Source organism: Mustela lutreola, chromosome X (assembly GCF_030435805.1).
Source record: "Mustela lutreola isolate mMusLut2 chromosome X, mMusLut2.pri, whole genome shotgun sequence".
Classification (NCBI taxonomy): Eukaryota; Metazoa; Chordata; class Mammalia; order Carnivora; family Mustelidae; genus Mustela; species Mustela lutreola.
The window spans coordinates 90,201,133-90,226,296 of NC_081308.1; the positions used below are offsets into that span (position 1 = coordinate 90,201,133).

General features: G+C 36.3%; 1 protein-coding gene across 1 annotated transcript in view; it reads left to right on the top strand.

Moving 5' to 3' along the window:
* Window positions 1-25,164, top strand: part of IL1RAPL2 (interleukin 1 receptor accessory protein like 2) — a 650,308-nt gene that overhangs the window by 213,215 nt on the left and 411,929 nt on the right. The window lies entirely within an intron of this gene.

The window sequence follows — 25,164 nt, forward strand, 5'->3', positions numbered from 1 at the left end:
AGAGCCCAGGGCCGCACTCCTCAGTGCGCGCTCAGAGAACCGCGCCCAGTTACTCCCGTCTGCCTGACCTCCGGCCGCGCTCCGAGCTCACCGAGCCTGCGACCGGTTCAAGGTAACACCGAGCTGTGAGCTTACTGTCGGCTCTGTCTCTGTAGCCGGCTTTCCCGTTCCAATACCCGCAAGCTCTGCGACACTCAGACACCCCCGATCCTTCTGTGACCCTGCGGGACCTGAGGCCACGCTGACCCCGCGTGGGCTTCGCCCCGGTTTAGCCTCTGGAGCGATGTCCCTCAGCGGAACAGACTTTTAAAAGTCCTGATTTTGTGCACGGTTGCTCCGCCGCTTGCCGGGAGCCGGCCCCTCCCCCCGGGGTCTATCTTCCCGTTGCTTTGGATTCACTTCTCCGCCGGTCCTACCTTTCAGAAAGTGGTTGTTTTTCTGTTTCCAGAATTGCTGTTCTTCTTCTCTTCGATCTGCCGATGGATTTTCAGGTGTTTGCAATCTTTAGATAAGCTATCTAGCTGATCTCCGGCTAGCTGAAGCAGTCTCAGCTTGCTACTTCCCGTTTTAAAAATTTTAATCTGTTTTTAAAATATGATCACAGAAATGATTTTCTTCCTGGTTAGTTTTGGTAGAAGATAACTTTGTGCCTTCCTGCTCTATTCCTAGTTTGGATTCCAAGATATACCACTCATTTGATAGTGCTATTTTGTTATTACCAGCAGTTTATGGAATATTTTATTCATAATTTTAAGTATCTTTGACATAAAGTGGATCACCAGATTGAGTTTGATTCTGTTTATCTTTGAAATTAAAATGTAATTTTAGTGTCAATCACCAGTTGACATTTAATGACTGAGTTTGCAGAGCACTCTTTTTAATGGTTTTTAAAAAAGATAACTCATTTATTGGTCTCCTCACTTTCTTCTACACCCCGTAGCTGGGTATAGGCATTACATTGTCATTTTACCTAAAAGCCAAACCTTTTGAGTTCCTCTCATTCTCTCTCTCTCTCTTTGAGATTAATGAGAGGGAGAGCAAGTGGGGTGGGACAAAGTGAGAGGGAGGGGGGCAAGCAGACTTGGTGCTGAGCACAAAGCCTGATGCAGGGCTTCATCTCATGACTCTGAGATTATGACCTGAGTTGAAATCAAGAGTTGGACATTCAATCAACTGAGCCACACAGGCATCTCTGAGTTTCTCAATTATCAAATGCTACTGTTGAGATGACTTGAACTGGATCATGCATAGTTGTTGAGCAAGTACCATTCAGGAGCTAGGAATGTATTAGAGAAGTTTCTTCAGGGTAACTTTGCTCAATGTTTTTAAGGTAGGAACTGGAGACTGGTCAGCAATATGTTTAATAAATATTCCATTAGCCATCCCATATTTTCCCTTCTTAGGGGTTTCCATTCTTCTAGGGCAAATATAGAAGGTGTTTTATTTTGCTCTGTTTAGACCGGCAGGTAGGATCTCCAACATTGTTCTTTTAAAAATGATTTCCAAGGTGATGAATGAATATTTTGTTAGTAGAGCCTAACTTTAGGTAGGGTGCCTATATAATTTGTCATCCAAGCTGGAAAATTTTTGACAATGAAAGAGGTTACTACTAATAATTATGTTGGGACAACTGGCATAAATTAGGACTGTCCCAGGCAATTACGTTATAGGATCTACTCAACTTGGGACAACATGGAGACTTGCCTCAACCCTGCTGCCCCACCTTTCCTTGTCCCTCTATCCACCCTCCCTGCAGCCTATGGAAATATTCTGTGAGATACATGTAGCTCATTGTCTTTTCAATCACACTGATCAGTGTCCCTCTTTCCAGAGTCACTTAAAAAATAAGCATCTCTTACTCATCTGTCTTCAAATCAATCAAAAAACATATTTCATCATGTTTCCCTGTTCACTTCTTTTTTTGTGTGTCCTTTTAACAGTCAGACTTTCAGAGAAAAAGGAAGATGACAGCATGCTCTTCCTGAATTGTAAATCTAATCACAACACTCCATTACATAAAATACTTCAGTGGGTATCCACCAAAATCTTTGAGATCTTGCCTCCACCTGAAATCTCACCATTTTCTATCTCCCTCCTTTCACCAATCATGAATTTCTCCCCATTAACAAGGTGGCATTCCAGAGATACAGAAGCATTCATATTGTTGAAGACTAGAGGTAAGAAATGTGCCTATACATCAGAAATTGTGCCATCATCTAATAGAGTGCCTGATGTATAATTCATGCTTAATATGAATGAAAAATTAAATGCCTTGTGAGAAATTATATATAAGGAAATCTATTTGTAATGAATTAGTATACAACAACCATCATCCTTTTGATCTACCTAGTTAAAAGTTTCCTATGTTGCTTTTAAAGCTACAAGCAGAGACATTGCTTTATAAAATAGTATTCCCCACTATCTTATAGGCCTTTAACATGCTTAGGGGAAGTTAATGTATTAGTAATAGGAAGCCAAATCCCAGGACCTTACTTAACCAAATTTCATTCTTTGCAATTCTGTGTGAGGGAAATATCTTCACAGATAGTTACACTATCCATGGTAAGAGTTTTTGCCCCTGGTATATCCATAGTGAAAAGCTAACCTTATAAATATGCATTCCAGATGGCTTTCTTCAGATAAGTCTGATAAGAGACACATTGACAAAAAATTAAATTTTCAAGTCAGTAGATAAAGAAAATATATGATAAAATAAAGACCTGAAATCACTAGTAGCAACCTCACAATAATGCCGTTCATTATAGCATACAAAACACCTTCACAAACATTTTCTTCATTTAATCCTTGGACTTGTGGTGGTGGTGGGTTGGGGGAGCACTATAAGGTTGGCAAGGTAAGGTAGTTATTACCTATTTTTTACACATGAGGAAACTAGCTTGTGATATTAAGTTCATTTATTTCAGCCAATGTAGTTAGACTTCAATTATTTATGGAACTCCAGAACGAATAATAATCATGTCATAGAGTATCCAAGAAATTAATGATATCTAAGGAGTCTTAGTCCTTTTGTATAACTTTTATTTATTTAAAATATGCTATTCTACAAAACCAGGCCATTAGGCTTAAAGAGACCGACTGTGTCTAAAGATTAGAATGATAAAGATTAGCTAGGTTCTGTTAGTTACTTATTGTGAATACTTAAGACACATAATCAGAAGCCAATGAAGTTTTATTTACTTGTTGATTTAGGACCTCTTATCAGCAACAGCTCACAGAGTTAGTTTGAAACATTCATTGGTAGTAGAGATTGTACAGGAAAACCTTGTGTTACTCCTTCCTCTTAGGAAACAAAATAAATAAATAAACAAAAAAACCAAATATATACATATATGCATACATACATGTGTACATACATGCATAAATGGCATCCTCTGATCTTGACCTCAGTTGATGAAAAGTAAGTAGAGCTCTAGACTAGGTATAATCGTTTGGCACTCACCAGTACGTGAATTACTGAATTATCACCAACATCTATTTCAAGTATTTTTCACATTTAAGACATTGTGCAGCATGCCATATATCCCAGGAGAAGATGAGGAACTTTGACAGTGACATATTTTTAAAAGTACAAATGGCACATTTTTGAGTTATGAGCCTTATGCTCAGTAGTCCTAATAATATATTTATTCCTCTTAGTGAAAGGGCCTCATAAATCAGCCATGGCAGTGTGCAATGTTCTCAAATTCAGTTATGGAGATATAGGTATATTTTTAGTATTCCCATCAGTTGTGCTGAAGGGTTGATGAGTGAGTGTGTATATGTTTCCTCTAGACATTGACTTTGATGAAAACATTTAGAATCTTGAGTAGACCTTTTATTCAAGTTAACAAATCTCAGTGCATTTCTGTGGGCTATATTCTCTAAGTCCCTGGTTCTTTTTAGCACCAATTTTCAAACTGGAATACTTGCTCAAAAATAATTAGAATTAAGGTATGATTAAAAGGAATTTTCTAAGAATCTGGTGATCTCATTAAGATGTCAATTTAATAAATCCTGAGTATTTATTGAGTCAATTCAATAAATGTTATTGAGCATGAATATATAGACTATGCTTGACAACAATAAAAATTGAAACGATAACAACAAATATACACTCACAGAACACTAGACACTAGTGCTCAACACTTAGACATATTGCATATCATTTAATTTTTGAAGCTCTGCTCTGAGAACATTATTATTAATCTCCCTCTTTTATAGATAAGGAAACTGAGAATGAGAGAATTAAAATGATCTGTCTTTGATCAAAAGTTGTTTAATAACTCAGTTAATAATGTGCTTTCCAATAAAGGGAGTATAAGCAAATTCACAGTATTGTTTAATCAAATGAGATGATATTTGTAAAATGACTTTTGTGTGCTCTGAACCACCATGAGAGGTTTTTTGTTAACCTAATTTTACTAGCATTGCTAGATTGCTTAATGAGCAGATAAAGCATATGTTGATGGCATTAACAAGGCAAAGAAATATACAAATCTTGATGAATATTTTTAAAGCGTAGAATTAGCCATGAGAAAAATTTACTTTTGGACTTACTAGAATTTATTTTATATTTTAGAATTATGTTCACTTTGAATTACCTATATTGAGGGACCTGATCTTTTCAGAACTCTAAATGTTTTAATCTAACTCCTTGAATTTTGGGGATTGGGAAATTATTTTAATCATCCAGTCTCTCATCATTCCAAAATGTACAAAGAACTGTCTTTTGTTCCTTCTCAGATTTTCAGAGTATCAGCCTTCTTTGCTAGTACAATGTCATTACTTTAGTTTGGGCCCTTGTCATCTCTTATAACTAATCTCTGTAGTCTCCGTCTTCTTTTAATTTATTTAGTTACCAAATAAATTTAATGAAAGGAAGTTCCAAAGGATCATTAAAGATTTTATGTATTTATTTGAGAAAGGGAGAGTGTGAGCACAAGTGGGGGGGGGGGCAAGGGAGAGGGAGAAGCTGACTCCACACCTAGCAGGGAGCCCAATGTGGGGCTCTATCCCAGGATCACAGGATCATGACCCTAGCCTTGCTAAAAGTAGATGCTTAACTAACTGAGCCATCCAGGGCTCCCAAAACGATTTTCATATGCTAAAGAAGACTCACAGGATACTCAGAGGCCTTGTTATGGTCAGACCAGGGTTGTTTTTCCCTCTAGGGAGGCATTAACATTAAGACAGTTGGGAGCTTCCTGGAAGATTGTTAAAGTCTGTCTGCGCATGTATTTGTCAATGGGCTGCAGGTTATAAGGACATTTAATTTTATCGACATTTCCTTCTGCCTTTGTTTTCCACATCAATATCACTGAGAAGGAGGATATAACAACTTAGTTGGGAAGGCAGTAAGATTTACCTTACCAAAACTCTACTTCTTAAATTCAGGAACCTCTAAAGAATCCCTATTGCTTACCACATCAAGACCAAATACCCTTACCTTGTTTTCAAGATCTTCCAAATGCTGACCCTTGACCACAAATCTAGTCTCTAGGTTCACCCAGTCCCTAACATTCTATTCTGGTTAACCCATTCTTTTCGTTGTGTTCTATACAAGCTGTGTTAATTCTTGCTTCTAAGATTTTGCTCTTGTTTTTTGCCCTGACACACAGTGCTCTTATTTCTTTTTTTCCATTTATGTAAATTCTTACCAACCTCCAATATTCAGCTCAAGCTCTGAATCCTCAACAAAGTTTTCTCTATAATTTTAGGTGATTCTCAGTTGTACATTCTCTGATTAACCTATTATAATTATAGCACACATTTTAGTACTTAATTGCTCTCTAATTATTTGATATATGTTAATTTTGTCTCTATAACCAGATTGTAACTCCCAGAGTCTAGCACAGTACTATGCAGTAAGTACTCAACAACTCAATAAATTTTGTTTATGAACTATGCAGTATAGACAGTCTACAAATTTTATGTTACCTAATTTGGAATACTGTATATGGTAATGTGTATTTTTTATATCATTCACAACTATATGGGTTTTCTTTAAATACTCATATCTTGGGACTAGAAGAAACTAGAAACTACTTCTCTAATCAGTCTTCCTCCTCTGGGACTGAAAGTATTCTCATATACACCCTCATGGAACTGTCAGAAGAAAGAGGATGCTCTTTTTTTAAAAGAGATATTCTTAAGCTCATTTTCATTAAGGACAGAAAGTTTGTTTGTTTGTTTTAAGTTTTCATTTAAATTCTAGTTAGTTAACATATAGTACAATATTGGTTTCAGGAGTAGAATTTAGTGATTCATCACTTACATAAATACCCAGTGCTTATCACAAGTGCCTTCCTTAATACTCACCACCCATTTAACCCATCTTCTGGCCATCTCCCCTCCAGTAGCCCTCAATTTGTTTCCTATAGTTAAGAGTCTCTTATGGTTTGTCTCCCTCTTAAGCTTATTTAGGGGTTTGAAGTGGCAGGGGTTGGTAGGTTGGGGTACCAGGTGGTGGGTATTATAGAGGGCATGGATTGCATGGAGCACTGGGTGTGGTGAAAAAATAATGAATACTGTTATGCTGAAAATAAATTAATTTTAAAAAATTATTGATGCATTTTTAATTCCAGTATAGTTTTATATATATATATATATATATATATATATATATATATATATATGAGAGGCAAAGGAATTCTAGACATATAGATCATTGGAACAGAAACATAATATGTCTCCAGTGCATTCAGTAACTTATAAATAATAAAGATGGCTAGAACCTAAGGTTGCTTCAAGGCAAGTTAGGGTATGGGAATAGAAGATGCAGTTGGAAAAAACACTTGACCATTTCCAAAGTTGAACAAATCATGTTTAATGCCGTCTTCCCAACTAAGTTGTTATATCCTCCTTCTCAGTGATAATGAAGTGGAAAACAAAGGCAGAAGGAAATGTCGATAAAATTAAATGTCCTTATAACCTGCAGCCCATTGACAAATACATGCGCAGGCAGACTTTAACAATCTTCCAGGAAGCTCCCAACTGTCTTAATGTTAATGCCTCCCTAGAGGGAAAAACAACCCTGGTCTGACCATAACAAGGCCTCTGAGTATCCTGTGAGTCTTCTTTAGCATATGAAAATCGTTTTGGGAGCCCTGGATGGCTCAGTTAGTTAAGCATCTACTTTTAGCAAGGCTAGGGTCATGATCCTGTGATCCTGGGATAGAGCCCCACATTGGGCTCCCTGCTAGGTTTGGAGTCTGCTTCTCCCTCTCCCTTGCCCCCCTCCACTTGTGCTCACACTCTCCCTTTCTCAAATAAATACATAAAATCTTTAAAAATCCTTTGGAACTTCCTTTACCTTTGTTTCTCCCAACTCCTAAGTATATAAGCAGTTGCTCCTCACAACAGCGGTGTTTTCTGCCAACCCTGTGTTTTAGTAAAATCATCTTTTTGCACCTAAGACATCTCAAGAATTCTTTCCTGGCCACTGGCTACAAACCCCAGCAACACTACTCCCAAAACACATCAATTGTACCACCACCCACCCAATTTCTTAAGATTGTGATAACAGAAATTCAGGTGTCATCCTAGACTCCTCCTCCTTTCCCTTCCCCTCTTTGCACAGCAAAGTTCTAAATTCTGCTCAATGTGCAAACAGATTAACACAGAAAATTGTTAGAAATGAAAATTCTAAAGTTCAAAACCAGAACTGCTGAATCAGAAACCCTGGGGTTAAGGCCTAACTCTCCGTGTTTTAAGGAATCTTCTAGGGTATTCTTATGCACGTGAAATTTCGAGAGCTGTGGCTGCAGGCAATGAGGAGTCTTTGAGAGGCTTAAAGCAGGCAAGTGACACAGCTGGATATGCATTTTTAGAAAGGTCATTCTGATATTTAGGTTGAAGATAGAAAGGAGTAAAACTGGAGGTAACAGGACCAGTTATTAGAACATTTTTAAAAATCCAAAATGAAATAGAGAAAAAAATAGATAAGTTAGGTAATAAAGATTTAGAATTGTTATATTTATGTCATCATTTGAATGCACAGGATAAATCAGAGGGAGTCAGGGTAACTGGTCTTGTATACTATGTAAATATGGTGGTCAGGGTTTGGAGAAAATAATGCTTTGGATTTTTTTGTTGTTGTTCCTTTTATTTTGTGATACTTTGAGTTGAGGTGACTTTAAGGTATCAGGTGTCAATGTTTAGTTAAAAAGTTGGACATTGGAGTCTGAACCTTAGGAGAGAGGATAGAGAGGTCATGGCCTACAGATAAAGATTTTTGAGTCAACAGTATACTAGGTGGTAATAGACGTTGCCCAAATGGGTTAAACAACCCAGAAGGACATTTGAGAGTGAGAAGAAGACCAAAAATGAAGTTTTAGAGAACGCCAATATTTAAGGGAGGCCTTCAGGGAAGACTGAGGAGTGCCTAGAGAGAAGGGAGAGAGCCAGAAAATTGGTATCATGGATGCAGGAGGATAGGGTTTCAATGAGAGCAATAATAACAAATGCCATAGGCATGTCAAATAAGATAACTAATTAATTATATTTGTCATTTATGTAATCACTGATATACTTAGTAATAGCAATTTTAGGAAAATTTTGAGAGCAGAAGACAGTAGTGAATTGAGGAGTTAATTAGAATAGATTAAGTGGAAACTTGAAATGTAACTTGTATATGAAAGGAAGGAAAGAGAGAGGAAGTGACAGATTGGCCACACATCAGTGTCTTTTTTCTTTATTAGCTGAGAGAATTGTGTATATTTGCAATCTGAAAGAAAAAAAGCAAGTTAAGAAGGAAAGCCTGAAGATAAAGGAGGGAGACTGGGAACTTGATGGAATAAGATGTAACAAGATAAGTGAGGAGATAAGGTCCAGGACACAGGAAGAAGTAATAGCTTTGAATACTGTGCTATTATTATCTATAAATGTATTTGCCTGTCCCACCTAAATTGAGAACTTTCCAAGTGAATGGACAATCTTTTTCAAGGGCTAATAAATACTTGTTAAATGAATGAAGACTAATTCTTTTGACACTTCCTTTCTCCCCCACTCTGTTGGTCCCCCCCCCCCCAATTTTCCATCCTCACCTCTCTTCTTTTGTCACAATATTCAGTGATTGATTGATGAGATCTCATTAATAAATGAGATCTCATCCCTGTTCAAAAGTTCCTCTTTCTGAGACAAGAAAGGCTAAGTTATAACTAGATCTTTTATACTCACAAAAATACTTAATAATTATACTGTCCCTGGCTTCCTGTTTGCCTTCTCTTTGAGCTGTGGTAAGTAGAAATGGACTGACTTTGAGGGTTATATTCCAATATGCTGCAGATACTGAACATATACCATTTTACTTCTTATTCCTGCCAGTCCCCTTTCCAAATCCTCTAACCTCAGGAATTTTCCATTTTCATCCTCCATTGCTTCTTCCAGTAGAAAATATCCTTTGTTGCATGTTTTCTTGTTCTGGGAAGGGCTTCAGAGAAGCTTTTGGATGGTGATTTTAAAATGTATCAGAATAACTTTCTTGTTCCAATAGACTTTGTTTTGACTTTGTTGACTTGTCATTTGCTGAAAGATATAGGTAGCTTCACAGCAAAAGATGGAGTATTTATACATAGGTTAAAGTAGGATAATTATTTTTGTCCTAAGATAAAAATCTTATCTAAAGATATATTTGATATTTTCATGTATGTAATTAGGAATGACCATTTGAGATAGAAGCGGAGATGCCCAGGAGCCCAATTTCCAAAGTAGTAATTTACTATATTTATTTCAAAGCAAGGCTCTATGGCTAATTTTAGTGAATGCCTTGGAACCAAACCAATATGCTTTAGAAAGATTTGGATGTTTAGTTTTTAACCCTTCCATATTTGCTTTTAAAAATTCTAATAATTGCCTGTGAATGAAATACATTTAAATATAAGGAAAAAAACCTGTTTCCTTTTCAGTGCCTAGCTGCAGCAACTGGAAGGTGAATTGGAGTGACAGCTGTTATAAAGAGCACATTAATCTTCTTCTAGGGCAAGACTGGTCTTCTTTCTTCTCCATAGTGCCTAACACAGTGCAGGGGAAACAGTAAAAAGTCTGCCCATGCTTGTTGATTTGAAAGCTTACAGATACATCTTGACCTCTACCTCCTCCTTGAGGATATCCCTGTTAATGCTATGTTTAGACAATGGGTTCTCGTTTAAATCTGGAGACAAGATTATATCTGCAGAACAGATGCTCTTTGTAGTTCTTATGCATACTGAAGAAAAATTAAGAAAAATGATGAGCTAATTTGATAATTTTCAGAAATCCCCTCAAAAGGTCTGTAAGAATAGGAGGCTGGTAAACATCCTTCCAACTTATCTACTCTTTCAGTGGTACCACCAATGAGCTAGTTTCTAATTCTTTGAGCCATTTTTTATTCATTCTTTTAAATCTATAAACTTTAAAAGACATTATGTTACTATCTACTATTGCCACTTTACTAGTTATGTTTTGCATTTTTCTTATAAGCAGAATAAAAATAAAAAATTCATTTAAATATTGCCCATACCTACCAGGCAGTCTCCCATTACCATTCCTGTCCTTTTTAGAGTTCTCTTTCTTAATCCTTCAAAAGCACTATACTTCTGTCTATCACAGTGCTGATCACCCTATATTATAATTCTCTGTTATTTTTATCTGTTTTACCCATATTAAATAGATCACAGGAATTATCTTTCATACCTGGTATGAAGTCAAGTGTATAGGGCAAATTCAATATATATTTGTTGGGTAAGTGATTGTATGATGTTCCAGTATGGCCAAATTTTCTAGCTCAATGTAAAAACTTTCATTACTCGGACTCTATTTCAATTATCCAATTTATTTATTTATGAGCACTTATTATATGTCAAGCACTGTTAGGTAAAATGGATACAATGGTAAATTAAAATAAAGATGATCCCTTCTTTTATAGGACTAATAATCCAGTGGAGGAAGCAGACACATAATCATGCAAATACATGTAAAATTACAACTGTTTCATTAATGAGACATTAATTGTCATTAATGAGAGGTACCTAGTGCTATAAGAGCTCATAATAGGGCAGGATGGGAGGTTGTCTCAATCTGGGAGTAAGTGATACTTGAACTGAGCTCTGAAAGATCACTTGGCATTACCTAAGTAAAATGCAAAAGAAAATGTTCCAGAAAGTAGAAACAGTATCCTATGAAGTTTTAACAGAGGCACCAACAGGAAGAGACGAGGTTGGAGATATAGTCAGGTGCTAAATTATTTAGCATCTTACAGGCCATTTATAGGCTTTGTTTCTATCCTGAAAGCAACAGGGAACTTACCCATTCTCTAATTATATTCTAACCACCATTCCTTTCCACTAATTCAAATCTTATAGGTCATTCAGGTGTAGTTCAGATCTTATGTCCTCCAAAATTACTCCTTGATCACTTCTGTCTAGATGAAGTAACCTTTCAATTTTTATAACATTGATTTGTATTCTTCATATACTCATTCTAATGGCTCAAATATTGTCCTAACTTATATTTTTATAATTATTCCACACACGGCTTTTGGCTCAAGAGACTATCATAATTGTTTTCTGAATCCCTCCTAAATATTCATAGCCCAGTACTTTATTTATACTGCATTCCCAACATATATTAAGCCATGAAACCAGATACAAACCCATATTTGGAATGGATGAAGGGAAATACTTTGATATTAATGCTCTTCCTGATGATACAAAAGCAGTCATTTGGAAAATGAAAAAAAAAATCACTTTGACCAGTTTTATTGGTTGCATCATGACAATTATTTCACTATGTTGGCTTGTATTTTTTATTTTATTTTTCAAAGTTTACCCATCTTTTCATTACATTTATCGATCAGTACTTTACTGACTCAACAGGAATATATTAAATGAACATTATGGAGCAATGTGCAGCTAGGAACTAAAGATTAAAACATAAATATAACATGGTCTTGACCATCATGAAGCTCAGAATGATGATATCCATAGCACATGTTAATTTCCAAAAAGACCAGTATGGATTGGTTGGCAGTCAAAATCCTTAAGCAGTTTGCAAATGATGCATTTCATTTTCACAGAAAATGCAGGCTCCCCATAAGATTAGGAACACAAAGTTTGGATATTGTAGGATGTGTTCAGCATTAAATTAATGCAACAAAAAATAATTTTCTCTGTGATTATTTCAGTTATTGATATTGAACATCTAGGTATTATATAGTTAATGTGAAAAGCAGAGTTTTGTAAGAATATTAACTGATCCACATTTATCAGTAAGGACAGATAAATTTTCTTCCAGTTGTGAGTCAATCCAGAGCCAGCCCTCCCTGAAGTCTGTGATTTTTTTTGTGATGCCACTAACAAATTATGGAGAAGTCCACAGCTAGAACAATCAGCCACTTATCATTAGTTTTTTTTTAAAGAAGTGTTTTGGCCAAGTATATAGAATTCTAATTACTCACCCTAAGTTCTGAAGTTGACTAAAACCTGGCTTAAACTTCTTATCTTCTTAGAAGGGACACAGCAAGCTGATTCTACTAATTAGATGTATTTTTAAATATCTTAAAGTAAGTAGCAGAGTTTATGTGCTTGAAAAGATTTATGCTTTCTGAACTGACAGTCGGGAAAAAAGCTCCTAAAATTAAATAATTTTATATAATTGCTTAATTTTAACATTTAATTAATTGACTGCTTAAATCAGTGGGACATGTCACATCAGGGGCTGTTGCTCTAAGATCTCATAAAGAAGAAGTAAAAAAAAAACCTTACAAAAATGAAAATAAAAATTAAAAATAACCTAATATCCATTGAGAATCTCTTTTTGACATCTTGAGTTATTTCATTCAAAGCCATACAATCTCATACATAAAAATTTTCATTAGATTATAAGAATTTTTCAAGAAGGGTATATCACTCTGCTATGATATGCTCATTTCAAAATACTAATGATTCTGAGCCAAAGTATCTATAAACATACTTTTCAACTTTGAATACTAGGTAGACTTTCAGCAAGATAAGGGTAACAAGAAAACTTAACTTTCTTGGTCTGTTTTTAAGGCATATATGAAGATGTTAAAAAAGGCTGAGATGGTAGGGTTATAAGAATGTATTATGATAGCTATTCCCTGAATTAATTTAATTTAGGTCTCTTTTTGTTCATATCTATTATGTCTTTATCACAACTATTGTAGTTTTATATGATGAAAGTAAGATGAAATAAAACCACTGAGAATATTTACATTGTCTTTGTTGCTGGAGGACAGACGGTGACCTGAGTCATGGGCTGCTTTGGCTTTGGTTAAAATTAAAATCTTGTACATATTCCAGTTCTGAACATATGTCTCAAACTCTACATACCCACATTATGGTGCATTCAAAATATTTTATGCTAACAGATTACAGTAGGTAACAATATGCGTTTGTTTCCTACAAAAGAATAAGTCAGTAAATTGTTCTACTTAGTTGTAAAAAGACCAGTTCAAAATGCAAATATATCCCAATAGCTCTAAATCCCACTGTAATTCTTCCTAATTTAAGGCATTTATGAACTCATAACAGAGGCTCAAGCTGTTCATATTTCTAGCTTATTTTATTTATCTTCCTCTTATTACCTGTTCCACTCAAAGCTTTGCAAATCTTGAAAATCCTGCACATGTTAAAGGAGAAACTTTATCCATTAAAATATACTGCAACACAGTAGGAAGAATAGAGGCATTGTGTGCTTCATGGAGAACTGCATGACTTATGTGAGTTTATTTTTCTTTCCCTGGTTTTTAATAATAGCCAAGTTTACCTAGTCATGTAATGATTAGAAGGTTCTAAAGTCTTCAGCTGGACTCTGTTTCAAAGTACCTGTTTAACTAGATGAGGAGAATGCCTTTTTTTTTTCACAGTAGGGGATTTGATGAAATGGTTGAAGGTCCATGTAACACCTAGCTTTCTAAATGTCTTCTAAGAACAAGTGCAAACGCACAGTTTATTAAAGAGATTCAACAATGCAGTTTTCCTGGAGCTTACTCACCAAATAAGTAACATTTTTGAAATAATACTTTTTTCTTTTTTATATATGAGGTTTTTTTTTTTTAAAGATTTTGATTATTTGAGAGAGAAAATGAGAGAGAGAGAGAGCACAAGAGGAGAGAGGTCAGCGGGAGAAGCAGACTCCCTGCAGAGCAGGGAGCCGGATGCAGGACTTGAGCCCAGGACTTGATCCTGGGACTCCAGGATCATGACCCAAGACAAAGGCAGTTGCTTAACCAACTGAGCCATCCAGGCACCGTGGAATACTAATTTTTTTCCTAAAAAATAAAATAAACCCTCCCAACCATTATATAAAATAAAAGGAAAAAAAAACCTCTTGTTGTGTTGTCTCTAGTCTCAGGGAAGCTGTTTTATGAGATTTACTGGCACAATTTGGTTGCAGTTGCTTTTGATTTATAGAGAAGTTCCTGGAAATAGAATCTGAATAAAGAACCAAAACAAAAACAAAGGCATTAGATAACTCACATGGAGTACGTGTCATATTAATCGTGTTTTTTGTCATGTTGGTTTAATGTTAATGTCTTGAGAAGTATTTGGGACTCATACTCTGTGACCTTCAGATGTCTAGGGAATGGTTCAGGATCAAACTCTCAGAAGGATCTTATGTGAAAAGGTTTGTGCTACTCCTCAGCCTGCATGATTTGAGACTCTCCACATGCCCTGACCTTAACCAATTTCTGTACACCTCCAAAAGACTATAAAGTTTTGCAATCCTACTGCTGCCTTTGTTCCTTCCTTTGTTAATGGAATAATTTGCTAACTAATCTTTCTTTAGGAAACAAAAATAGATTGCTGCTTAATTTGGTATTTGCATGCAGTGTTTTAGATGGCACATCTCTTACAGATACATAGTTATATGCTTTCTCTTCCAATGTGACTCACACAGTGATAGTTATAAAATCAGTGTTCAGTAAATATTAATTGATGACCCTTGTAGCTATCACTTAACTAGTCTTAGACATAAGGTTCAGAAGATAAGAGAGCTGGGAATTTTTAATCCTGCCTCATGGTTCCTCCAACCAGAGATATGAGCCACCTAGTGATGAAGCACCAGAAAAAAGATCAGACTGTAAACTCATCCTTATGAATCAGAGCATGAGACTTGTTGAGGTGATTTTCCCAGTTGATGTTAACCAAGTTTTCATTTCTCATAGTCAGCCTTACAGATCAATTAGACTAATGTCTTGACATGTCCTCAATGCTTTTCTCAGCCCCTAGGTTACCTCATCTCACCAATATAGAATAGAGTGTTAGTATTTGTTGTAGATAAATTCTAATGTGTAATTTGTTTTCCCTGTAAACCTATGCTTTCTTATTCCCTGAATTTCTCTACTATCTCTTTCTGTTTTGTTTTTCTTTTATCTTCAGGGATAGGGGAGAGGGAAAAAAAATCCTGAGAAAGGGAGCAGTTTCAGTGGCTAGTAGGGATTAAAAGATCTCTTGATCTTACAATTCTATTTTTTACATATTTATATTCAAATGGTTCAACAGTTATAAAGGCCAGGATCAGTTTCTAGCTCTGATGATGTGTTATCTGAATAAGGTTCCTTTCTTCACAGCTTGAGAAGTGAAAGCAAGGCTCTTGGTATACATTCAATCTGTACTGCTAGAAGAGAGAAGATTCTTTTGGCTTACAGCATGAAATCAACACATATTAATATATTTTACTATAATTTCTCAAAATATTTTTTCAACTAAATAGAAATATAGGTGCTATGTTACCCTGATAAAAATTCCGTGAATAAACTTACATATTTCCCATGCAAACAGATTTGTGTGTGTGTGTTTTGAAAACATTCTACACCAGTAGTGAATATACTTTTTTCTCATGCATAGTGATATACAGATATAGGTACAGATATATTTGTTTTTTATAAATGATGTGAGGTTCACTTAAGTGTGATTACAATGTGTTATATTGAGGTTAGTATTTGTAGATGTATATACTTAGATTTTTGGAATTTCACAGCAGTAAAAATTGTTTTGGTTAACAATAATAAAAAGTAAGATAATTCATAAAATCCACCTGTATTTTTTATATACATGTCTGTACAGAACTCGCACTGAACATTTAAACATTCAAACATTCTTACTTTTTTTACCCTTTTGTTTTATGTTGATTTGTTTTAATAACATAAGATTAATGGTGATATAAATTTGGATTATTCTTGAGAGAGACCACTAATATTAAAAATCCTGCATTAATAACCTGTAATTGTGTGAGAACTTGAGGAGTTTACAGGTATAAAATATGATAGGCTTTCTTTATCATATTCACATAGACTAGCATTTACTTGGAACTTGGTCTGAAAGTTAGGAGTGATGCAGGCTAAGTTTTAGATATAACTCTACCACTTACTTGCTATATGAGCTTGGATAACTTATTTTTTTTCTATAGGTTTTAATGCTACTATTTGTAAAATACGTTACAACATATTATTCTAAAACCAATTTTTTTTTAAGTTTTTATTTATTTATTTGACAGACAAAGATCACAAGTAGGCAGAGAGGCGGGCAGAGGGGAGAGGGGGACGCAGGCTCCTCACTCAGCAGAGAGCCTGATGTGGGGCTCAGTCCCAGAACCCTGAGATTATGACCTGAGCTGAGTGCAGAGGCCTAACCCACTGAGCCACCCAGGTGCCCCACAACATATTACTCTAAATCACTAACTGATAGTTAAATTTTTATTGTAACTAGTACTTGGTTTATTTCCCAAATCTCTCTTTTGAAATGTTTAGGTATGTTCATAAGCATATAGTTTAAAATGTCAAGCAAGATGTTAATTACCTTTAGTAGTTTTTTCATAACTGTAACTTGAATGCCTCTTCTAAACCAGTAAATTAATTTTGTGTATAATTAAATTGTTGAAATCATATGTAAAATTCAGGCTGAATTACCTACCATTGGCCCTAAAAATACTATAGATTAGATATTCTTTAAAATTTCTATACATTAGGGTTTCCTGGGTGGCATAGTTAGTTAAGAGTCCAACTCTTGAATTTGGCTCCGGTCGTGATTTCAGGGTTGGGTCATGAGATCAAGCTCCATGTCAGGCTCCATGCTCAGTGGTGAATCTTCTTGAGATTCTCTCTCTCCCCTTTACCCCTCCCTCCCTCCCCTTTACCCCTTCCCACCACTCACATACGTTATCTCTCTCTCTCTCTCAAATAAATAAATACTAAAAAAATAAAAATAAAAATGTTATCTATTTAACAATTATTTTTTGAGATTCTGCTATGTTTTAGGCATTTCTTCCAGAGCAAATGATATAAAAATGATGAATAAGGTCTCTGCTCTTATAACGATTATATTCTTTGGGTAAGAGGCATAAAATGGATAAAAAACAAACACAAAATATCAGCTAGTGGTAAGTGTAATTCAGAGAAAATATATGTGAAGTGGTAGAAGGTGGTAAGGTGGGAGGCATCATATAGTAAGGAAAGGCCAAGATCTGAATGCCACAAGGGAGCCAGCCACAAGAAGATGAATGGGGAAAATATGTCAGGCTGAAAATATGTCATGGTATGCAAAGGCCCAAAGCAAAAATAGGCTCACCATCTTTGAGAAATTGAAAGGAGATAAGGCACCCAAATATTCAGAATTTAAGCAGAGAAGGATAAATTATCAAATAGGAAGATTGGTCAGTGAGGTATAAGGAAAGCCAAAAGATGAGCATTTCAAGAGTGAGGGGAGTAGTATACTATGACAAATATAGCTGAGAAGATAATTAGGGTAAGAACTGATTAATGGCTATTGAATGTGGCACTATGGAGATCACTGAGTGGTGGTAAAAGAAGTCCAATTAGTGTTGACTGAGGAAAGAGTATGGAGTTATGAAATGAAGTCATCTAATCCACACAATTCTCTCAAGAAGTTTTGCTATAAAGCAGTGGAGATAGGAAGCTGTAGCTCTAAAGGGGCATATTAAGTCAAGGGAGGGTTTTTGTTTTATTTATGTGAAGATTAGAGATAATAGAGTTTGGTGTTCATAAAACCAATGTTTTATTTTAATGTTTGATTGATTTAATGTTTGATTGATAAAATCAATGTTTGATGTTCAATAAATCAATAGAGAGAAACATTTTTGCCAGAGGAAAGAAATGGTTTAATTGTAAAAGCAAAGTTCAAGAAGAGGTGAAAGTGTGGTATCCATTGCACAAAGGAGGTGTTGGTGTTTAAAGTAGAAGCTTTTTATCCAAAACCATAGGAATAAAGGAAGATTTTGAGCATTCATATTTGGGAATTACTGTTTGCTTTCTCCTATTTTCTCAATGAAGTATGACAGGGTCACCAACCCAAGATGCAGGGTTGCAGATGAACAGAGGTACAAGGTTGAGGAGAAAAGAGAAATAATAAAATAATAATTATGGAACATGGATAAGAGAACATACAAAGGAAAACAGAAGACTAATGTACTCTGATTTGGAGCAAGTCACTGGGTCTCTCTTAGTTTTAGGTTCTTTTTTCCTCTAAAATATAAATGTCAGAGGCTATTATTTAAAGTTAAAAATGGAACTTAATATGTAATGAGTCAAAGCTCAATATTTTTATGAATTTTTTTAAACATCAAATATTTTAGGAATTAGTATCTATTATGGTGGAGAAAAATATATTTGAAGTTCTGTAATTTCTTCTAATTCAGTGCAATTTATTTTTTCTTCTGTTAATTTTAAATAAAATTAATCAATTTAATGATTTTTATCCAAAATAGAATATATACTGTGATTTTATTTTTGAAGAATTATTTTTCTTTCTCCATCCTTCTATCTATATCTGTACATAGATGGCTGGAATGATGTTTAATAAATATTGATAAAATGTTTCTGAGTGGTAAGATTTTGTGTAGTAATATTTGTTGTTTAATTTCTTTTTTGTGCTTTTCTATATTTTATCAATTTTTGTCATATGGTTTCTATAAAATAATGAATTCATTATTGTTTCAAAACATTGTTTTAATGTGGTAACATGGCATCTTGTTGTAGTAGACAGAACAGCATCCACCATCTCACCCCAAAAGTTGTCCAAATCCTAGTCCCTAGAGCATGTGAATGTGTTTGGTTACATTGTAATGGGGGAGTTAAAGTTGCAGATGAAGTTAAGGTTGAGGACCTTGACAAGATCAAGGTGACCTTGAGATGGGAGATTTTATTGGACTATCCAGGTGGGCCCATTATAATCACAAGGGTCCTTATACAAGGGAGAAAAAGCAGAAAAGATCCAAAAAGATGAAAGCATGAGAGAGACAAAGCCCAATATTGCTGGCTTTAAAGGTGAAACAATGGGACTATGAGCCAAGGCATGCAGTGGCTTCCAGAAGCTGGGAAAGGCAAGGAAATAGATAGTCCCCTTGAACCTCCAGAACGATTACAACCCTACATCTTGATTTTAGCCCATCAAAACCTGTGTTGGAATTCTGATCTACAGAACTGTAAAATGATAAATTTGCTTTGCTTTAAGCCACTAAGTTTGTGGTAATTTATAACAGCAGCCATAGGAAATGAATACACTTGCTTTCACCTATTCTTTTCTAATTTATTCTTTATACAGCAACCAGAGTGAACTTTATAGACCTGCATTATATAGTACAGTAGCCACAGGCCACATGTGGCAAATGATCACTTGAAATGTGACTGGTCTGAAATGAGGTGTATTGTATGGTAAAAATTGTACTCAATTTTGAAGATGTAGTAGAAAAAGTGTAAAATATCTCATTAATGATTTCTTACATTGATGTATTGAAATGGTAATACTTTGGAAATATTGGTCTAAACAAAATACAATATCAAAATTAATTTCATGTGTTTTTTTAAATTTATTTGACAGACAGAGATCACAGGTAGGCAGAGAGGCATGCAGAGAAAGGAAGGAAAGCAGGCTCCCTGCTGAGCAGAGAGCCCAACGTGGGGCTGGATCCCAGGACCCTGGGATCATGACCTGAGCCGAAAGCAGAGGCTTTAACCCACTGAGCCACCCAGGCACCCCAATTTCATGTGTTTTATTTTACTTTTTTAATGTGCTTATTAGAAAATTTTACATACATGAGTCACATTATATTTCTATTAGCACTGATAATAAGTTAATAAGATACTCTCATTTCCCCAGTTAAAACCCTTTACTAGTTTCCCACTGTGGAGTATATGTCAAATTCTCTAATTTGAATTTATAAGATCCTGAATCATTTAGCATCTGATACCAGTCTAGGTTTATCTTTTGCCTCTTCCATTCCCTTCTAATGGGCCAAGCCTCTCTTTCTTTCTTTCTTTCTTTCTTTCTTTCTTTCTTTCTTTCTTTCTTTTAAGGATTTTATCTATTTATTTGACAGAGAGAGAGATAGCAGGAGCAGGAACACAAGCAGGGGGAGTGGGAGAGGGAGAAGAAGGCTTCCTGAAATGCGGGGAGCCTGATGTGGGGCTCAATCCCCGGACCCCGAGATCACAACCCGAGCCATAAAGACTGAGCCACCCATGTGCCCCGGGGCCAAGTCTCTTTCTGCCTCAGGACCTTTGCACATGTTATTTGCTGAGCCTGGAAAACTCTTCCTCTTGCTCTTTATCTGACTAAAAACTTCTCTTCTTTCCATTTCAGCTCAGGTCTACTCAGAATTTCTCAGGCCTTCCATCGTAAACTAGGTCCACTGTGTTCACCATTCATAGCACCCTGAAATTTTTCATAATGGCTCTTTTTACAGGATGTAGTGATAACTTTATTTGCTTATTTTAAAAATTATCTTTGAAAATGATAAACTCAATATACTTTCTTTTTTAACCACTGTATACTTAAGGCTGGGCAAGGTATAGATGCTCAGTAAATATTTATTAAATGAATGTAGAATGATCAAAAGAGATAATGTCTATGCAAGCACTTTGTCAACTATAATGTATATACATGTAATAGTTTTACATTAGTAACAGTAATAGGAAGAGATGGAGGAAGTTGGGAAGGAAGAAGAAGAAGAGAAGAAATTTAGTAGTCTTAAAGTCTTTGCCTTGCATCAAATTTTAAATAGATTTTCTTGGTATCTTGGGTTATATCTTCAAATCATTAGGGATAAATAGCACAGTAGGCAGCTATAGTACACTGCCTTTTAAAAAGGCTTGTATTTTCAAAGACATATATTTTCCTTAGAGGAAGTTTTTGTTTTTTTTTTTTTAAGATTTTATCCATTTATTTGACAGACAGAGATCACAAGTAGGCAGAGAGGCAGGCAAAGAGAGAGAGGAAAGCAGGCTCCTTGCCAAGCCGAGAGCCTGATGCAGGGCTCAATCCCAGGACCCTGAGATCCTGACCTGAGCTGAAGGCAGAGGCTTAACCCACTGAGCCACCCAGGCTCACCTCCTGAGAGGAAGTTTTTATAGAAGTTCTTCTTAAATGTCTTCCTTCTTTAATTTCTTCTTTCTTACTAAAGAATTCTTATACAAAGTTCACAAAACTGCTTGCCAGTGACTCAGATTCCTACATGCCTTCTCTAAATCATATATTTCTATTTCTTCAGTGGAAGACACCATGGAATGGAGCAGGAGTGGTGGAGAAAATAAAAAACAACATTGGGAATATTTCAGTAATAGTTTTCATATAGTAGAAATCACAACAAATATGAATCAATGATGGAAATATTTCTACCATCCATTCATTTCTTTTGGTTTCCTACATGTTTGGTTTTGCCTGTTCCTCTTATCCCACAACCTATTACTCATTTCAACAACTAAACATATCACTTGTGATTCCACCCACCAGTGCTTTTTGATTGAATTCAGTTGGAATGGTTGAACTGGTAGCCTTGGGTAAATACACTGAGGGTGTGGGAAAGACTTTACAAGCCATTGTAATGAGCAGTAGGGCATGAGTCACAATTTTTTTGCCTAAAATAAACTGAATGCTGGAGAAGATAAAATTTTGGGGAGCTTCATGAAGCCCCAAATATATCTAAAGGCATTTTGCAATGACCATATTAGGGCCTTGTGCAATTCATCATATTTAGGAGAGTAGGTGCAGTAGTAACAAATATTTGCACAGATTCACTATTAGTACTCTAGGTGAAGCTGTCCAAAGATATGTCTGCTTGAGACTGTTAGTTTTTGCAACACCAAAATGAAATAATATGTCCCTTAGTCTAATGTTCTGCAGTATTGCTATGACCAAGTACAATTGCACTGTGCCTCCTTTATATTTTTTCTTATAAGAAATTTCTTTTTTTCACTGACAAAATCAGAGTTTGTTTAGCCTTTCTTAAATGACCTTAAAGTAAATTTTCCTGCTTTCTACCTTTTCAACAATAGTTTCTGACTGAAAGTTAACCTTCTCATTAGCATTTTAATAGACCCAAAAGCCTACCTTGTACTTTGTAGCACATTACAATCTACATTTAAATGGGAATGTTGTAAAAGAGCAACATAAAAATTTCCTATGTTAGAAAAGTTGTTTTTCTGGGTTTTGTTTTTATGTTTTCCTATGGCAAAATCTCTATATTTTAGACAAAGATTGAGGATGCTCTTTTTGAAGTCTTTGAATTAATTCTGAAGAAACAGTTATCAGAACCAATCTCCTACAATTAATAAGAACATCCTAATTTGATATTTGAAAAATAATACTGAAGAATTGATGCTTTCAAAATCAAGATTGATCTGCTCATTTCAAATTTCAAAAAAGGCATACTAAAACATTTTACCTTGTATTTATTAGATATAACTTGGTAGATTGATAGATTGGATAATCAGAATTAAGGCTGTTTTGAATAATGGGAATATATAACTATTATAAGATACAACTTAACGCATAACCAGAAAAGTTCTATTTCATGATACCTGGTATTGTTTGCCTTAAAAATCTCTCTCTTTTGCCACCACCTTTGCTTTACCCATACACATATGTCAATTATAACTCTATTATAACACTACAATTTCTCCCATCTCTGCCTCTGTTCTTTATTCAATCATGGTGCTTCCGATAAGACTGCCTGAGTTCAAACCCTTTTCATCTCTTACTAGCCATGTGGCCTTGGCATGTCACCCAAACTTTCTGTATTTAGAGAAAGTTTCTTTAACTCTATCTGTATCTGTACCTATAAAGTGAGGATAATGATGGTACTACATGGAATTGATGAAGTTCTAGAACCTAGGTGAGGTTTGGTGGGCTGGGGTCCGGAGCCGATGACCAAGAAAGAATTCTTGAGACATCTTTGGTGCAAAATGGTGGTTTATTAAAGCACGGGGACAGGACCCGTGGGCAGGAAGAGCTGCTGCCCCTGTTTGTGAGGGATGGCAGGTTATGTACCCTGCTGTTGGGGGAAGGTGAGGGGAAGGGAGGTTTCAGTGGAGTTTCATATGCTAAAGAAGGCCTACAAGGTGCCAGGATGTCCCAGGCCTGCCGGAGGCCTTGCCCTTGCTGCTGGTGAAAGACCCGCGGATCCCCTTACCCAAGAATCCAACACTGCCACTGGATGCAATCAGCAAGAGGTTCTTTATTGTTATGCAGGCGCCTGCGGGTGGTCAGCGCGCGCCTGCGGGTGGTCAGCAGCTCCTGCTAGCTGAGCATACCCCGCTGGGGTGGTGCCGGGTTTTTATAGACAGGTACAAACAAGTTTTGGGTGGGGCGCAACTGATTGGTTGACAGAACTTTTGAAAAAGGCATACGTGGAGTTTGCTGATTGGCTTTGGGGACCCGCGTGCGCGAAGAGAGAGGCGCGGGAAGGGGGAACAAGCTGATTGGTTCTGAGGGCCCGCGCGCGGGAGGAGAGAGGCAGGGAGGGGGAACAAGAAGGGGGAAGGTAGGAATGCCATCATGGCGTCTTCTATTATTTCTATAAGCCAAGCAGTTACAGAAGGGCAAAAGAGCAATTAATAAGCAATTAATAACCTAATTTATGCCTAAAAGCCAGCGGTTCACAGAAAAGCAAACAAGCGGTTAGTTATCCTATCTATCTTCTAGGGGAGGGGTCTTTCATTCCCCCCTTTTTCTTTATCATGGATAGAATCTTCTATCCATTTGTCTTGTTCTTGCATGTCCTGCCCTTGCATTGAGCTAGTCCGGGGCTCTGTTTGTTTGAGGAGTTGGTATCGCTGTGTTAGTACCATAGTCTGAACAACAGACAGGCGATCTTTAATGAACTGTACTAACCTGTTTAAGACACAAGGACCAAAAGTTAGAATTAATAACAGAATGATGAGAGGGCCCGTTATAGATGACAACAAAGTAGTAAGCCAAGGCAATCTGTTGAACCAGTTTTCGCGGTGGAGAAGGGTGAAGAGGGGGTGCAAGGCATCAGCCCCTTCTCCATCCTCAGCCAGCCTCCTGCTCCTTCATCATTTCCCCCTGAACAATTTTGACTCTTAAATCTTTAAGGTGGTTGAAGGTGGAAGGTCTCATCTTCTGTAACTTCTTCCTGCTGAATAGGGGCGTAGAGCTGTCCCTACCTACTGGGGTCAATATTGATCAGTGGAGGAATGTATAGGGGAGTTACGAAAGGCGGAGGCAGCTGAATCCAGCGCTGACAGCGAAGAGGCGTCCTCTCACGCGACAAGGATCGTCTGTCATGGTGAAGTCATTGTAGCAATGGAGTCTCGGCACCAAGTAGAGAAACATTGAACAAAGCAACATATTAAGGTTAATGAGGTGATAAAAATGAGAAGCCCGAGAAGGAGATTTGGCCATAGTCCTCCTTCAAACCAGGAACTTAACCAATCACTAAAAGAGAGAGAGACTTATCCCTAAGACAAATCTGGACCTGATGTGAAGTCATTACAGTCAGGGACTGTTTTATAGTGAGCTTTGAGGCTCTTTTTATGAGGGCTGTTTTATGCTTAGCTAAAGCATCTATTTGCAATTGCACCTCAACAGAGGTGGCCTCTAGGATAAATATGACTATGGGATGAAACCAATAAGAAGACCTTTGAGTGGTCCAGCCTTAACAATATCCTGATTACAGAGGATCATTGGCAAGTGAGAAAACTTGTCAAGAGATAAGGGGAGTTCCCCATGCATCATCCAATCCACTCAAAGAAAGTGGGGTCATCCATTATCTCCACAAGTCCATAGTTAATCCTATGGAGTGCGATAGGTTGGCTTTTAGGCAATTTTATTATTCCAGTTGTTTAATCATGTGTCGTGGGGTCTGCTAATATCCCCACAAAACAGTAAGATCGACTAAAGAAGCTAT